Here is an 18,269-nt window from a genome sequence, read left to right as displayed (position 1 = left end):
AATGAAATAAAACAAGAAATCTAGGTACGTATGCACACATAGGTCAAGTCACTGGAAGAAGCCTGGCAGGATATACCCCAGACAGCTGCCTATGGGTTACCTCTGTGTAGGAGAAATGGGTAGAGTGGAGCCCTGGTGGCGCAATGGTTAAGAGTGCAGGCTGCCAACCAAAAGGTCAGTAGTTTGAATCTACCAAGTCACTCCTTGGAAACCCTGTGGGGCAGTTATTCTGCCTCATAGGGTCACTATGAGTTGGAATTGACTCAATGGCAATGGGTTCGTTTTTGTTTTTTATGGAGGCTTTCACATTTACTGTGTATGTTTTTGTGTTGTTTGAAACTTTAAAATTGAGAATATATTTATGCATTATTTGATTATGAAAAATAAAGAAAAAATTAAAGTACAGCTAATGCTCCATAGACATGCCCCTGACATCCCAGCTTTTTGGTGTCTTGCGAGAGAAAACTGCTCAAACAATCCAACAGTGTGTAATTTTGAAATATTTACTTATATATTTTTTTCTTGGAAAAAGGCGATTATGGTTAAACTTGAATTATTGCTAACCAATATACTGTGATATGAAATATAATATAGCAGTTTCTATTAATTTGCTTTGTTAAGCCAATTGAGAAGTCATCAGATAATGATCGAAGAAAAAGATGCAGCACTTAATTTGTTCAGTAATCACACTGATGTAATCAAATTTATTTGTATTTTCTAACAGCTCTGCCTTGGAGATGGAGACATTCAATAGCTGAGAGGGATAGTGATCATTTCTGGGAAGAAGCTATGGCACTACGTTATAAAATGCTTTTGTGTATTTTATCTAACTGGACCCTTTTGAGACCAGGCAGTATTATTCTTACCCAACATAGGAGGAAACAGCCATAGAGAAAATTAGTGACATAAATCCCATCGTAGAGCTAGCAAGTAACAGGGTCAGGAATTGGATGGAGCCTGGCTCTCCAATTTCAAATTTAGTTGTCTTTCTGCCCAGCATGAGGGTGTGCCCTAGAGCAGAGCTGCCCAGGATAGAATGTGGTGGGACCATATTTTGTACATTTATCAGTCTTATGCCAATGAAACCTCAAGTCTTTGGAAGGTGTTATGAGAGAATATTAGGCCTGACGGCGAAGATTAGGATCAAATAAATAACAAATATGAAAGAACTTCCTTGATAGACTTTAAAAATATGAGGTGGCGTTTTGGTTATCATTGGTAAAAAACACATTCCATCTCTTCTTGGCATCTTTGTGGGAACTACATGAGAGTGCTACTTTCTTTTAGATGGGAAAACTGATGGAGAAAAAGTGATGAAATGAGAAGGGAACAGAGACAGGGAAGGGATCCAGTGAAATGACTCCCATTTGGATCTAGTGGACTCAGTCCCATTAAGAGAAGGTCCAACTGTAATTTCTTTCTAAGAGGGAGTGGGCTGAGTAGCCCCAGGCCGAGCAGCCCCAGGCCGAGCCAGGAGGAGTTGGCAGGCATCTCAAACTTAACTAGCATGTGCACAAGTGATATGGAAGGAGATTTTTAAAAATTCTTGTTAATTTTGGTCATGGGTCACTGACACATAGTCCTTCTGCTTGGAGACCAATTTTCTTCAACAGCTTTGTAGGTATGTGGTCCCTAGTTCACCTATTTCTGCCTGACATTGCTGAGTTGGAACTACAGTTATAAAAATTTCAAGTAGGTATGTATCTTAGGCTGGATTCTCTAGAGAAGCAAAACCAGTGAAGTATATATGTGTGTGTATGTGTCTATATGTATGTATATAAAGAGTGAGAGAGAGATTTATCTCAGGGAAATGGCTCATACTGTTGTGGAGGCTGGCAAGTCCCAAAGTCATGCTTCTCCTCACTCACTTGTCTTCAGGGGCTGACCAACCCAGAATCAGCAGGTCACATGGCAGGCTGCTGGCTCAAAGGCTGCTTGAGCTGGTGAATCCCAAAGTTGGCAGGTCAGATGATGACAAGTTAGAAACAGGATCCAGAGCAAGCAAGTGAGGTTTGCCAGAATGTCCACATATATACACACACACATACACACATATATACATACACATGTATATATATATATAGGGTGCAAGCCACACCCCCAGGAAAGCTCCCCTTACAACTGATTGGCTGATCACATCATGGTGGTGACTACATTATATCACAAAATGGAGGATAATTACATCAGATCACAAAATGGTGGATAATTATATACTACTGAGAATCATGCTTGGTAAAGTAGAGGGTCAGTGAAAAAGAAGACCCTCAATGAGATGGGTTGACACAGTGGCTGCAACAATGAGCTTAAGCATAACAACGATCATGAGGATGGCACAGGACTGGGCAGTGTTTCGTTGTGTTATACATATGGCCGCTATGAGTCTGAAGCAACGGGGCGGCACCTAACAATAACAACAACGCTGAGAATTGTGGCCTAGCCAAGTTGACACATAACATTAACCATCACAATGTGAAATTCTTTTTCCAGACATTAAAGGTCTCTTCTCCTCTTGTGTGAACAGCTTTTAAATGGCAGTTTTGGAATTACTTGTGCCTACCCTCATGCACCATGTTATTGGAGCTGGGAGAGTAGATATTTGTATAGGGCTCAGTTCAAATGGAGCTCACCAGGCAGGTGCAACATGACTATAGCTTCCTATATCTTTTGTGATCAGCTGACTTAGTAAGGAGAGGCTGTCTGTTTCATTACCAGCATCTTAAGCCTTGTGCTCCTTTGAATGTTTGTTTTTTTAAGAACAGACTGGACCATTATCTCCTTGTTGTTATTTCATTAAGCTTTCAGGATGGGTAGTCTTGAGAACCAAATCTCTTCATTTATTTGATGGGTCAGAGCATAGGACATAGTGGTTCAGGGAACAAAGTCATCTCTCCCTCCTTCTCTTCCTCTCTCCCATCCTCTCCCTCCTTCTCCTTTCCATCCATCCATCCATCCATCCATCCATCCATCCATCCATCCATCCATCCATCCATCCATCCATCCATCCATCCATCCATCCATCCATCCATCCATCCATCCATCCATCCATCCATCCATCCATCCATCCACCCACCCATCCACCCATCCTCCCCACCCATCCATCACTCAACATATATTATGTGATACTCATGGACCCTGGTGGATGATGGTGGATACAAAGAATAATTCTATCCTTATCCTGTAACTCAGTTTGGTGAGGAAGAAATAATGATTCCAATACCATGTGATAGATGAAGTACCTGACATATAGTAAGCATTCAAAAATTGCCCATGAATGGAAGTGTTACAATAGATGCATGAACAAGGCACTAGATTCAAGGCTACAGCAGGGTTTCTTAACCTCAACCCTATTAATATTTTGGGCCAGATACTTCTCAGTTGTAAGGAACTGTGCATTGTAGGATGTTTAGCAGCATCCTGGTCTCCACCTACTAGATATTTACAGCAGCCCTAGCTGTGAAAATAAAAAATGTCTCCAGACATTGCCAAATGTTCCCTGGAGGACAAAATTGTTTCTGGTTGAGAACCATTGGCCTAGAGGAACATGGGACTATCACAACATGTCTGGTAGGGGCAGGGAAAGGTTCCTAGGGGAGAACATTCTTAACTGATTAATAATAATTCAGGTTCAGCTCCATTTATCCTCAAGAAGCATGCCTTTTACAATGACTTAGGTAAAGACGCATTTGTCCATTTTTGTCAAAACTGGATTCCTTTCCTTTCCTCAAGCAGAGAGAATGCTATATTTTATCAACCCTGGGCCCATTTTCCAGTCTTCCTTTCACTTGGGTAGGACCAGGTGACTGAGTTCTGGCCAGTAGCCTGTGGGCAGACATGATGTAGCCACTTATATATATGGCTTCTCCCTCTAAAATCTCCCACTTGATCCTTTGCTCTGTTTCACCTGGTTTGCCAACCTGAGCTATGGATCCAGCAGAGGACCCTGAGGCTCTGGGAGATGGTGGGACTGCTGGAGACAGAAGCCTGAGACCCTGAATGACTATGTGGAGCCCAGCCAATGCCAAGCTTCATTAGACTGCAACTTGAGAAAGAAATAAACCCTTACTGTGCTATTCCGTAGGTCCTCAACGAGACGGATTGACACAGTGGCTGCAACAATGGGCTCAAGCATAACGATGATCATGAGGATGGTGCAGGACTGAGCAGTGTTTTGTTCTGTTGTACATAGAGTTGCTGTGAGTTGCAGCTGACTCGACAGCACCTAACAACAACAGCGTGCTATACCACTGAGATTTGGGGGATATTTGGTATGGTATTTAGCTTTTCTGATTAATATACTATCTCTCACTCCATCTCCACTTTTGGGTACCCAACACATGTCATAAAAATACCTGTTTTTTACTTAATCTTACTTCTCGTTGATCACTTTGGTGACCTTCACATGACATAACCTAGAATATATCCCTATTATCCAAAACCCAAAACCAAACCCGTTGCCGTCGAGTCAATTCCGACTCAAAGCGACCCTATAGGACAGAGTAGAACTGCCCCATAGAGTTTCCAAGGAGTGCCTGGTGGATTTGAACTTCTGACCATTTGGTTAGCAGCCGTAGCACTTAACCACTATGCCACCAGGGTTTCCAATCCCTGTCATAGGCAGTACCTATGGTAGAATTGTGTACCTTCCTAGTTCTACATAATAATTTCCTTTTCAAAATCTTCTTTGGAAGGGATGAGTGTTTGGATTGCTTCTTGCCAGCCCTTTGGGACAGCTAGGACCATGGTCATGGAATAAGGAGTTCTGATTACAATCCAAGAAGAAAATTATTCCTGCATGTTGTGTTCATAGTAGCTTTATTCCCAACACAGTTCAAATGGTGACATTCTTAAGGCAGAGGAAGAAGGAGAACAGTCAATCCTTTTATTTAGTTTTGGCAAGACTGTGGTTTATGGTGCTCTGGGGAAACACAGCCACACATGTATCAACCTTTTAAGAAATTCTTGGCAGTCCAACCTTTAAGTCATAACCTAAATACAGACAGCGCATCCTTGAGGAAAGCTTGCATTGGCAACATTTAATATTGATATCCTACCTTCCAAGATCATCATTCTATATTTGCTTGTGAAGTGCAAGTTCTGTTTAGTTTATGTTAATCAGTAAGTGTTTCCTAGATTGAGTATGTTGTGATTTTCAGCGTATTAGACAGTTTTGTGATTAGCTTAGTAATCACCATATAGTACAGTGAAACCTGTGAGAGCCGGAACTTGACGGGACTGCCTTGTTTTTCCAGGTCTCCAGAGTTTTCTGCCTTTGGCAGAGTGCAGCCTTACCACTTTTCTATTTCTCTCTATTAGTGGAAAATATTTGAGTTCTTCTTTGACAGGTTTCTGCCTTACACAGATTCCGGCTTTCTCAGGTTTTACTGGCTATGTCATTCACTGCCAAGTTATGAATAAGTACAGGACAATTGCTGTTTTCTGATTTCAGTCATAATGTTGAACCTCTGCTTGAGAGGCAGCGTAGTGTGGTGGCTAAGTGCATAGACTCTGGGCCCCTACTGCCTGAGTTCTAATCGCGGTTTAGCATTTTACCTACTGTGTAACCTTGGGGGAAGTTACTTAACCTCACTGTGCCTCGGTTTGAGGAACCATAATTCTACTTACTTTATAGAGCAATTATGAGAACCAGAGTGTTAATTTGTATGTGGACTTCAGGGTAGTGCCTGGCACAATGTAAGTGCTTTGTAAATATTATCTATTGGTACTATTAAATGCCAAGCACCTGTTTCGTATATTTTAATTACATGTTCTAGTTATCTTTAATTCGTTATGTCTTTAAATGTCCTCTGTGCTTTCTAAGGAGTTAATTAGCTAGGATTATTATAATTTCATTTTGGGGAAAAATTTCTATTTTTATATGTATGTAGACATAGGGAAAAGTATGCAAGAATATATACCCAAGTGTTAACAACAGTCATCTCTGAGACGTTTATGGGCGATCTTAATTCATTTTTATTTTTCTCACTTGTGTTTCCTAAGCCTTCTTCACATGAACATATATTATTATTTTTAACAAGAAAACTCGACTAATATTTTTGACATTTTTAAAGAGAATGTTATTTGTTTTGTATTTATATGTGATTTGTATAAAATGTTTCATATTCAGTGACTGTTTTCTGTGCGTGCCTTAAGCTTTCGTCATCCTCCCCACCTCATGTTTTCTCCATTTCAAGGAAAGAGTCAGCAGGATGAGTGACATAAATTGCCACGTACAGAGACTTCTAGAACACAGCTATGTGTTTTGTTGTTGTTTTAAGTGCCATCGAGTCTATTTCAACTCCTAGTGACCCCATGTGACAGAGTGGAACTGCCCCATTGGGTTTACTAGGCTGTCATCTTTATGGGAGCAGATGGCCGGGTCTTTCTCCCACGGAGCCACTGGGTGGGTTCAAACTGCCAACCGTTTGGTTATCAGCCGAGCACCTAACCATTTTGCCACCAGGGCTCCTTCTGTGTGTTTAATATAACTTCTCTTTAAGTAACTTTTCTTTTGCGTATTATGTCTGATAATTCCCAACATTAGCTAGATTCCTCCCAGCCATTCTGATTTAGCTATAGCACCAAATAGCTATAGGACATGTTGCTAATACTAAATGACTGCTTCCTGCTTTTGCCTAGAAGAATGCACTTAGCTTCTGGGGCCCCGGGAGAAGAATGATATGCTTGAAACTCAAATGTAAAGGTAGCTAACTAGAGCTCTCACAGTCAACCCAATATGACTCAAAGCCTGTAAAGAATTGGATCAGGCCCAAAAGAAACCTTTTTGGTGAGAAATGGAATTGAAAATGTGACTTTTAACATTACTTCTGGTTTTGTTGAGAGGGAGAGCTGGTGACTCAAGTAGAATAATGATGACCATCTATTGAATGCTTCCAGTGTACCACCTACTTTACAGATCTGATCTCTAGTCTTTACCATAACCCCGTGAGGTAAAAAATAATGAAAATAATAATTACTATTACAAAAATAAAAAACAGCTAACATTTGCTGAGCACTTACCATGTGCCAATCACCAAGCTAAGCTCTTTACATGATTATCTCAAGTCAACCTTGTCAAACCCCCAAGAGATACGTACCATCCTAATCCCCACTGTACAGATAAAAAAACTGAGGCTCAGAGAGGTTTATAGGATTAGTCAGTGGCAGAGTTAAGATTTTACTTTAAATCTGTCTGGCTCCAGAATTAGGCTTTTTCATCATGACACTGTGTTGCTGAACCATTCTATAGTCAAGTCTTTTGTTTGGGAATTAAGTACTCTTGAATGGTTTAAATTTTATCTGATGATGTAAGTTTCTTTTCCTCTTCTTTCTTCTTTCTGGTTATACCTACATTTACTTGCTGCTTTGTAAGTGTGTTTTTATATAAATTATCTCTATATTTGGTCTTTGTAAACTACTCAAGGGGCAGTGAGGACAGGTGTTAGTCCAGCTTTACAAGGAAAATGAAGCCCAGAGAAATGGACTTGCCCCCCAAAAAATGTGTAGTCAAGTGGCAGGAACAGGGCTAGAACTGAGGTCTTCCAACTCCTGGTCCAGTTTTGGTAACTATCATGGTTCTGACATCACTTTCTCACAGGTCAGCCACCTTTTCTCTTCCTGCCCAAAGAGGATTTTTTTTTTGTTAAAACAAAAAATTTTCTTAGTTATTTTTCATAGTTTGCTAGACTGGGGCATGCTCAGGACATATAAAGGTGACAGCCCACCAGGAGTTTTCACACCTTAAGCCCTGTTTAACAGGAGGTGTTCATTAAGCCCTCGTGGCCTAATTGTGCCTATCCCTTTCCAGAACCTGGAAAGGGGCCAGCGAGGCAAGGTAACACCCATACATTAGTAGCCTGGATCTTTTCCAGCTCTCTGCACTGCTTCTGCAGTCTCATGTTCAGCTCTCCCAGAAGCTTCAGACTACCTGTCAGCAATTTATTCTTTTTCAAAAAGTTGCTTTGGAGCCATTTCTTTATATGAAGTCTATTAGTTCATTCCTATGCTAGAAATTCAATTTACCATCAAATGAAGTTTTTAAGAAGAGGTTGTTATTATTTCCTTTCAAAAGAAGTATTGGAGGACCGGGGCTGGTGAAAGCAATAAAGAAAACCATTAATATAGATTGAGAATTAGGTTGCTATTTCCTGGTGAAGATGACAGGAGAGGGGATTGTTCCATCTCACAGGGTGATGCAGTTGTCTTGTTGTTGTTGTTAGATGCTGTCGAGTTGGTTCCAACTCATAGCGACCCTGTGCACAACAGAATGAAACACTGCCTGGTCCTGAGCCATCCTCACAATAGTTGTTATGCTTGAGCTCATTGTTGCGGCCACTGTGTCAATCCACCTCGTTAAGGGTCTTCCTCTTTTCTGCTGACATTGTCCTTCTCCAGGGACTGATCCCTCCTGACAACATGTCCAAAGTATGTAAGACGCAGTCTCACCATCCTTGCTTCTAAGGAGCATTCTGGCTGTATTTCTTCTAAGACAAATTTGTTTGTTCTTTTGGCAGTCCATGGTATATTCAATATTCTTCACCAACACCACAATTCAAAGGCGTCAATTCTTCCTTATTCGTTGTCCAGCTTTCATATGCCTGTGATGCATTTGAAAATACCATGACGTGGGTGAGGCGCACCTTAGTCTTCAAGGTGACATCTTTGCTCTTCAACACTTTAAAGAGATCCTTTGCAGCAGATTTACCCCATGCAATGCGTCTTTTGATTTCTTGACTGCTGCTTCCCTGGGTGTTGATTGTGGATCCAAGTAAAATGAAATCCTTGACAGCTTCCACCTTTTCTCTGTTTATCATGATATTGCTCACTGGTCCAGTTGTGAGGATTTTTGTTGTCTTTATGTTAAGGTGTAATCCATACTGAAGGCTGTGGTCTTTGATCTTCATTAGGAAGTGCTTCAAGTCGTCTTCACTTTCAGCAAGCAAGGTTGTGTTATCTGCATAATGCAGGTTGTTAGTGCGTCTTCCTCCAATCCTGATGCCCCGTTCTTCTTCATATAGTCCAGCTTCTCGGATTATTTGCTCAGCATACAGATTGAATTGGTATGGTGAAAGAATACAACCCTGACGCATACCTTTCCTGACTTTAAACCAATCAGTGTCCCCTTGTTCTGTCCAAACATCTGCCTCTTGATCTATGTAAAGGTTCCTCATGAGCACAATTAAGTATTCTGGAATTCCCATTGTTCACAATGTTATCCATAATTTGTTATGATCCACACAGTCGAATGCCTTTGCATAGTCAATAAAACACAGGTAAACATCCTTCTGGTATTCTCTGCTTTCTGCCAGGATCCATCTGACATCAGCAATGGTATCCCTGGTTCCACATCCTCTTCTTAAACCGGCCTGAATTTCTGGCAGTTCCCTGTTGATAAACTGCTGCAACTCTTTTTAAATGATCTTCAGCAGAATTTTGCTTGCGTGTGATATGAATGATATTGTTCTATAATTTCCACATTTGGTTGGATCACCTTTCTTGGGAATAGGCATAAATATGGATCTCTTCCAGTCAGTTGGCCAGGAAGCTGTCTTCCATATTTCTTGGCATAGACGAGTGAGCACCTCCAGCACTACATCTCTTTGTTGAAACATCTCAACTGATATTCCATCAATTCCTGGAACCTTGTTTTTCACCAATGCCTTCAGAGCAGCTTGGACTTCTTCCTTCAGTACCACCGGTTCCTGATCATATGCCACCTCTTGAAATGGTTGAACATCGATTAATTCTTTTTGGTATAATGACTCTGTGTGTTCCTTCCATCTTCTTTTGATGCTTCCTGCATTGTTTAATATTTTCCCCATAGAATCCTTCACTATTGCAACTCGAGGCTTGAATATTTTCTTCAGTTCTTTCAGCTTGAGAAATGCCGAGTGTGTTCTTCCCTTTTGGTTTTCCACCTCCAGCTCTTTGCACATGTCATTATAATACTTTACTTTGTCTTCTTGAGAGGCCCTTTGAAATCCTCTGTTCAGTTCTTTTACTTCATCAATTCTTTCTTTTGCTTTAGCTGCTCTACATTCGAGAGCAAGTTTCAAAGTCTCCTCTGACATCCATCTTGGTCTTTTCTTTCTTTCCTGTCTATTCAATGACCTCTTGCTTTCTTCATGTATGATGTCCTTGATGTCATGCCACAACTTCTCTGGTCTTTGGTCACTAGTGTTCAATGCGTCAAATCTATTCTGGAGATGGTCTCTAAATTCAGGTGGGATATACTCAAGGTCGTATTTTGGCTTTCATGGACTTGCTCTGATTTTCTTCAGTTTCAGCTTGAACTTGCATATGAGCAATTGATGGTCAGTTCCATAGTCAGCCCCCGCCTTGTTCTGACTTATGATATTGAGCTTTTCCATCGTCTCTTTCCACAGATCTAGTCAGTTTTATTTATGTGTGTTCCATCTGGCGAGGTATGTTTATGTTGGTGAAAGAAGGTATTTGCGATGAAGAAGTCGTTGATCTTGCAAAATTCTGTCATTCGATCTCTGGCATTGTTTCTATCACCAAGGCCATATTTTCCAACTACTGATCCTTCTTCTTTGTTTCCAACTTTTGTATTTCAATCGCCAGTAATTATCAATGCATCTTGATTGTATGTTTGATCAATTTGAGACTGCAGAAAAATGCAGAAGCTGATAAAAATCTTCTATTTCTTCATCTTTGGCCCTAGTGGTTGGTGCATAAATTTGAATAATAGTTGTATTAACTGGTCTTCCTTGTACGTGTATGGATATTATCCTATTACTGACAGCGTTGTACTTCAGGATACATCTTGAAACGTTCTTTTTGATGATGAATGCAACACCATTCCTCTTCGAGCTGTCATTCCCAGCATAGTAGACTACATGATTGTCCAATTCAAAATGGCCAATACCAGTCCATTTCAGCTCACTAATGCCTAGGATATCAATGTTTATGCGCTCCATTTCATTTTTGACGATTTCCAATTTTCCTAGATTCGTACTTCATTCATTCCAGGTCCTGATTATTAATGGATGTTTGCAGGTGTTTCTTCTCATTTTGAGTCATGCCCTATCAGCAAATGAAGGTTCTGAAAGCTTTGCTCCATCCACGTCATTAAGGTCGACTCTACTTTGAGGAGGCAGCTCTTCCCCAGTCATCTTTTGAGTGCCTTCCAACCTGGGGGGCTCATCTTCCAGCACTATATCAGATAATGTTCCGCTGCTATTCATAAGGTTTTCACTGGCTAATGCTTTTCAGAAGTAGACTGCCGGGTCCTTCTTCCTAGTCTGTCTTAGTCTGGAAGCTCAGCTGAAACCTGTCTGCCATGGGTGACCCTGCTGGTATCTGAATACTGGTGGCATAGCTTCCAGCATCACAGTAACACGCAAGCCCTCACAGTATGACAAACTGACAGACATGTGGAGTTGTCGTAATAGCAACAAACTGCTGGGAATCAAGGGAGCAGTTAGACTGGCTACTATGCAACTCATCTCTGGTAGTTCTTAGGGAACTGGGGCAAAATCGTGGCCCCTTTTTGGAATCAAATTCGAGACTGAATTTTGTAAGGAGACACTGAATTGTGAAAGAAGGTAATGTAATAGAGAAGAAAGAGTCTGGAGACATAGGTTCTAATCCCAGCTGTGTGACTACTTACCTATGTGACTTTAGAAATGCCACTTAACAACTATGGGCCTCTGATTTCAAACCTGTAGAATGCGGTGGTCAGACCAGATCACTGGTTCCTGACCCTCACTGTTTGTCACAGTCACCTGGGGACCTCCTAAATAATACAGATGCCTGGGCCCCACCACAGAGACTTTTTTCCAAGTTTCTACACATACGTTTCAGTGATATCGATTACATTGTTTGAGTTGTGCAACTATCCTTACCCTCGTTTTCTGAGTTGTTCCTCCCCCATTAACATACACTCACTGCCCCCTAAGGTCTTATCTAATCTTTTGGGTTACTGTTGTCAATTCATCCCATGTAGATAGATCTTAAAAGAACATAATGCTCAAGGCAGACATTCTTTACTAGTTCAGCTAAACTATTGTTTGGTTTTAAGAAGACGTCAGGGGATATTTTTGGTTTAAGGTTTAAAGATTATATTACGGCAGTAGTTTTAGGGGTTCCTTTAGCCTCCGTGGCTCCAGAAAATCTGGATTCCGTGAGAATTTGGAATTCTGTTCTGTATTTTCCCCCTTTGATCAGGCTTCTTGTATAGAATCTTTGATCAAAATGTTTAGTAATGGTAGCTGGGCACCACCCAGTTCTCCTGGTCTCATGGCAAAGGAGGCAGTTGTTCATAGAGGTGATTAGCCACACGTTCTATATCCTCCTTCTGTTCCTGACTGTCCTTCCTCTCTTGTTCCAGGTGAATAGAGAGCAATCTCTGCCGTTTGCAGAGATTCTGATTTAATTGGTGTGTGGTGCACCGTAGCATCAATAGTTTTAAAGGCTTTCCAGGTGATTTAAATTTACAGCCCAGGTCGAGTCAACTGTAAAATTCCCTCTAGCTCTCTAACATTCTATTTTAAAGTACATATACTTGGTCTCTTAAGTAGTGTCTCAAGCCAAGGGATGTATAAGCTGCACAGTAGTGCTTGTAAATGGGTTTACTATAATGAAGAACACTGATCATTTTTGACTTAAAAAACACAGAAAACTTATTGAAGAGTTGTTGAAGCTATGTCATTGATTTGTCAAATAATTTTCTCGGGGAAGCTATAAAAGTTTTATTCTATGAGATATTGAAGATAACAGAAAGATCTATAGAGTGTTTAATATAGCCAGATAAGAGAAATTGTTTGTTTTCAGGTAATTGAAAGCATTTTTTCCCTCAGAAGTTTATGCTAGGAGAATTCGTTCATAGGTCTAGAAGAGAATGTTTGTATTCCAAAATATTTTTAAGGTAAGCACAGTAATTTCCAGCCCATATCATCTTTAAAGTCCAAAGGGGGAAAGTCTTATTTTATAAATGTCAAATTATTAGGTCTGTTTCTGGTGTAAAATTCCGGTCCTGACAAAAACTAATTACCCTTCCTTGGGAATCAAACTTCCTCAAACCAAATTTACTTTTAACTGTAAGGCAGTGCAAAAACATGAGATTAACTTAATGTACTTTTTATTTATTGTCAAATCATCAACTGTACCAGAGTTAGGATGAATTATTTTATAGTTTCTACTTGAATATCAAAAGAAATATTAGGTTGTGTGGCGTAAAATTTAATACCAGAGGTTTCCACACCAATACTTTCTTTTCAAATCTTTGATCCCTCAGATCCACAAAAGCCATTATCATCCAACACATAAACAGGTCACAGTAAATCCAAATCCTAGGGTCACCTATCTTTCCTTCCCTTCCCTCCCTCCCTACTTAACACACAAAAAAATCTTCGGCTATGTAATCCTCTTTTGTGTCAGGAGAATGTAGGCAAGATTCTGAACTGTTGTGTTTTTCCAAACAGGAAATCACCATCTATATCCATGATGGGTTTCAAATTTGTTTTCAATTTTGGAGTCTATAATCTATAACAATTCTATACACGGAAAATGCATAGTAAATGACCTCATGAGAAGGTGCAATTAGATATGAGACACTTTTAAAACAACGAATTTTCATAATCATTGCCATCTCTTAATTTTTTTTTTTTCCTGAAAAGGAAAACCAAGTTTGTATTTAAGAATTCTATGAAGCTTAAAAAATATTGCATATGAGTTTTTTCAGTAACTAAAACATTACATTGAAAAAGGTTTCCTTAACTTGTAGTTATGTTTTATAATAATTCAAATTACGGAAATTTAGGAAAGTAGAACTTTTTCTCAATTGTTTTTGTAGAAACAACATCCACATCACATATTTCCTGAAAGCACACCAAGGGCAAATTACCTACTCTAAGCCTAACCGGGGGCTAAAATAAAGTGGGCTCCTGCGTGTCCACTTAAAAAAGTGGTTAAATGTGGTTGAGGTTTTAACCACTGGTTTACATTAACAGGTAAATTTGTAAGGCAAGGTCCTTATGAGACTGACTACTGGGGACAAACTATATGCTTTAGCTGGGGGCTGTGCTTGTAATCTTCCCTCCGCCCCCGCCCTGGAAATATAATCAGCCTGATACAGCAACTAATTACAGCATCTGTCTTCTAGCCTCAGAGCCTCCCTACCAAGATGAAGAGGTATTTGCAATTGAATTGGGCCACCAAGCAAATTACTGATGTCCATTTAGGGCAACCTCCATTGCATTTCCTTCTCTAGGGCATATTCTTTGTCTTGAAATACACACTGACAATACTTGATAAGTACAGAAAAAGACTGAGAAATAAAAACAACCCCATTATATATTTAAAAAAAAAGTTGCCATGGAGTCAATTCCATTTCATGGCAACCCCATATGTGTCAGAGTAGAACTGTGCTCTATAGGGTTTTTAATGGCTGAGCTTTCAGAAGTATATGGCTAGGCCTTTCTTCCCAGGCATCTCAGGTAGACGTGAACGTCCAACTTTTTGGTTAGCAGCTGAGCACATTAATCATTTGCACTACCCAGGGACTCAGAGAACCTATTTTCTAGGCTAATAAACATGAAACCAAGAACATATAGTGGCTGATCTAGCTTTGTGTTGGATCATAACACTGTAGGGATTATAATAAAATACTAAGACATATTAATGCCTGAAAATTTCATCCTTGGAGAAAATGGAGTCACGATGTTATTCAAATGTAAGTATAAAATAAAGGAGAGGAAATAAGCGTTGCGATAGAATTAAGGCCTACTACAAAAGATGATGGGTCACTACTGTCTTTTTTTTTTTTTTCTATGTTTTAAGGCATTGTATAATTTAATTCTTACATACACTTTCTAGATTGATTTCAGAGTAACTTTTATTGCACGGAGTTTTCTGCTGACGTGAGAAATAGTGACCCTAGAATATTCATAGTTAAACGTTTTTTTTTTTTTTTTCTAGAATGAAACATTTATATAAAAGGTATCAGTGGCCTTTATTAATGCTAATCAAGCCTGGTGAAATTGTTAACATTAGCAATACACGTCATTATCTGAACCGATTTGACAGCACCTAACAACTCCATAATTTATCAATAATCGTGTTATAAAAATTATCATGGCAGCAACGTACTATTACAGGCTGACGCTGGCAATTTATAGTGTTCAAGGAGCTGTTTATCCAAGCCCTTTAATGTTGCAGTTCATTCTTTCTGTTGCTAATCTAGCTATAATTTATTTATTTATTTTTGCCATTTCAACATTTTTTTCATTGTTGATGAAAATATACACAGCAAAGCATACACCAATTCAGCAGTTTCTACATGTACAGCTCAGTGATATTGATGACATTCTTTAAGTTGTGCAACCATTCTCACCCTCCTTCTCTGAATTGTTTCTCCCCCTTTAACATAATGTCACTGCCCCCACCCCAAGCTTTCTATCTAAACTTTCAAGTTGTTGTTGTCAATTTGATCCCATATAAACCTTTTTCTTTAACAGTTTCTACATGTACAATTTAATTACACTGATTAGATTCTTTGAGTTGTATAACCATTCTCACCTCCTTTTCTGAGGTGTTCCTCCCTCATTTATGTAAACTCACTGCCCCTTAAGGTTCCTAGCTAATCTTTCAAGTTGCTGTTGTCATTTTGATCCTATAGAGATAGTTCTTAAAATAGTATAATATAAAAAATATATATATATATCAAGGCAGATCTTTTTTCACTAGTTAAGCTAAACTATTGTTTGGTTTTAAGAAGACTTCAGAGGATATTTTTGGTTTAAGGTTTAAAGATTATCTCAGAGCAATAGTTTCAGGGGTTTATTTAGCCTTCATGGCCCCAGAAAATCTGGATTCCATGAGAATTTGAAACTCTGTTCTGCATCTTTCCCCTTTTGATCAGGATTCTTCTACAGCTTCTTTGATCAAAATGTTTAGTAATGGTAGCTGGGTACTATCCAATCCTCCTGGTCTCATGGCAAAGGAGGCAGTTGTTCATGGAGGCAATTGGCCACGCATTCCATGTCTTCCTCCTATCCCTGACTCTCCTTCATCTGTTGTTCCAGGTGAACAGAAACCAGTAGATTCCAGGCACTATGCAATGAACTGCGAGGTAGAACAGAAGGACTAAACACATTATTAGGCCAATTAACTGGGATGTACCATGAAACCATGACGCTAAACCTCCAAACAAAGGAACTAAATCCCATGAGGTGTTTCACTGTACATAAGAAGCCTCAGCAGCTACTCTGGTTTTTTTTTTTTTTTATTGTTGTTGCAAATATACCTGTCACACAGCTTTTTTCCAGTTCAAGTTTTTACAGGTGTACAACTTATCGACAGTAATTACAATAATTGGCTGTGCAACCCTACCCTTTAATCAATGTAATTTTTCCATCACCCTTAACCCCCTTTTCCCCTCTCTCCTGCCTGGTAACCACTAAGAAACTTTGGTCTCCATACATTTGCATTTTCTTGTCTTTTTATGTAAGTAAGGTCATGCAATATTTGTCCTTTATGATTGGCTAATTTTGCTCAGCATAAGGTCTTCAAGCTGCTTCCATACTTGTATCATATGTGTATCAAGACTTCATTTCTCCTACTAGCTGAGTAGTATTTCACTGTGTGTATGTACCACATTCTTTTTTTATCCATTTATCTGTCGATGGGCATTTAGGCTGTTTCTACCTTTTGGCTATTGTGAATAGTGCTGCCATGAACATTGGTGTACACATCTCTTTTTGAGTCTCTACTTTCAAGTCTTTTGGGTGTATACCTAGGAGTGGAATTGCTGGGTCATATGCTAGTTCTATTTTTAGGAATCACCACACTGTTTTCCACAACGGCTGTACCATTTTGCATTCCCACTAACAATGGATAAGAGTTCTAGTTTCCCCATTTCTTCACCAATATTTATTTTCTTTCTTTGTTTTTTTTTATCTTAGCCATCCTAGAGGTAGTGAAATGGTATCTCATTGTGATTTTGATTTGCATCTCTCTGATGACTAATGATGCTGAGCATCTTTTCATATGTTTGGTGGCCATTTGAATGTCCTCTTCGGTGAAATGTCTGTTCAAGTCCTTTGCCTATTTTATAATTAGGTTGTTTGTCTTTTTGTTTTCAAGTTGTTGAAGTTTTCATTAGTTAAATTTTCAGTAAATGATCTTTACATGCAAGAACAATATGGAGAGCAGCTTTCTAAAGTTTGTTCAAAAATAAAAAGAATCTCTTCTGCTAAGGCTTTCATTCTCTTTCATTACTTCCTTCTGTATTCTGGTAAAGCTTCTCCCTGCTTTGAGAGATTTGTTAGTTTGGCCTGATTCCCATTTCCTCTGTACAATACCCTCTTTCCTATGTGTATTGGTGCTTTCTCCTATTACAAATATAAAAATAAAGAATCCTTTTCCCATAATTTATACCACATGATCCATTTGCTTAGTTATCTGCTTGTCCCAGACACTGATTATTATTGAAAGCCTTAAATCAGAATCTCATTTGATTTCACAGTGCACACAAATTTTGTTTTATTGTTCTTAAGACAGCCTCATATTACTTATGACGTTTCTTATATTTACTAATCTACACTATGCATTTACTTATTGGTCAGTTTTTTTGGACACAAGTGACGGAAATCCCACTCAAGCTAGTTTAAGCAAAAGTGACTTTATGAGCCCCCATGCTGGAAAGTCTAGGGGGGCTTCAGGCAACTCTCTGTTTCTTTCTCTATCCCATGGACATCCAATATTTAACTTCTCAACATTCCTGTCTTAAGCTTCGGAAGTGCAAGCTTCCTTCTGTCTGTGGCAGAGATATGGGACGGGGAAGTGGTCAGTGGGATGGATCCCAGATGGCTTCATGGAGAAGCTGGCCCTTGAATTGTGACTGTTGGCTTGGGAGCAGTCAAGACAAGAGCTCTGAAAGTAAAGTCCTCAGCTTTGGCAAAGGCGTGAAGGTGGGAAAACCCAGGTAAATAGTTCACTTTGACTGTAGAATGCCCTGTACAATTGGTGCAGAGTCAAGGGCAGTGGTATAGCTAAGCTAGAAAAGGTAGCCAGGAATAGCACTGAGTCCCACCGGTAGTTCGGATGTCCCTGGACAGAAAGGAGGGGCAAACATGAAGATCCAGGGTAGTCACTCCTCATAAAGAAGCAGAGACTCCTGCCTGGGGAATTTGAAGAGGAAGGAGTGGTAGAGAAGGATCATCTCCATGCACATATTTCATTCCTGCTATTCACCTCTCTTTTTTATGCTTCCATTTACAGGATAGTCTCTGCCATTTTACAGGATCCTT

At 39.5% G+C, this 18,269-nt stretch overlaps 1 protein-coding gene across 4 annotated transcripts in view; it reads left to right on the top strand.

Moving 5' to 3' along the window:
• ANKRD44 (ankyrin repeat domain 44) overlaps window positions 1–18,269 on the top strand; it is a 381,499-nt gene that overhangs the window by 89,543 nt on the left and 273,687 nt on the right. The window lies entirely within an intron of this gene.

Source organism: Elephas maximus, chromosome 6, assembly GCF_024166365.1.
Source record: "Elephas maximus indicus isolate mEleMax1 chromosome 6, mEleMax1 primary haplotype, whole genome shotgun sequence".
NCBI classification, from domain to species: Eukaryota; Metazoa; Chordata; class Mammalia; order Proboscidea; family Elephantidae; genus Elephas; species Elephas maximus.
The sequence above is the reverse complement of the archived record's forward strand: the minus strand, read 5'-3'. Positions and strand labels throughout refer to the sequence as shown.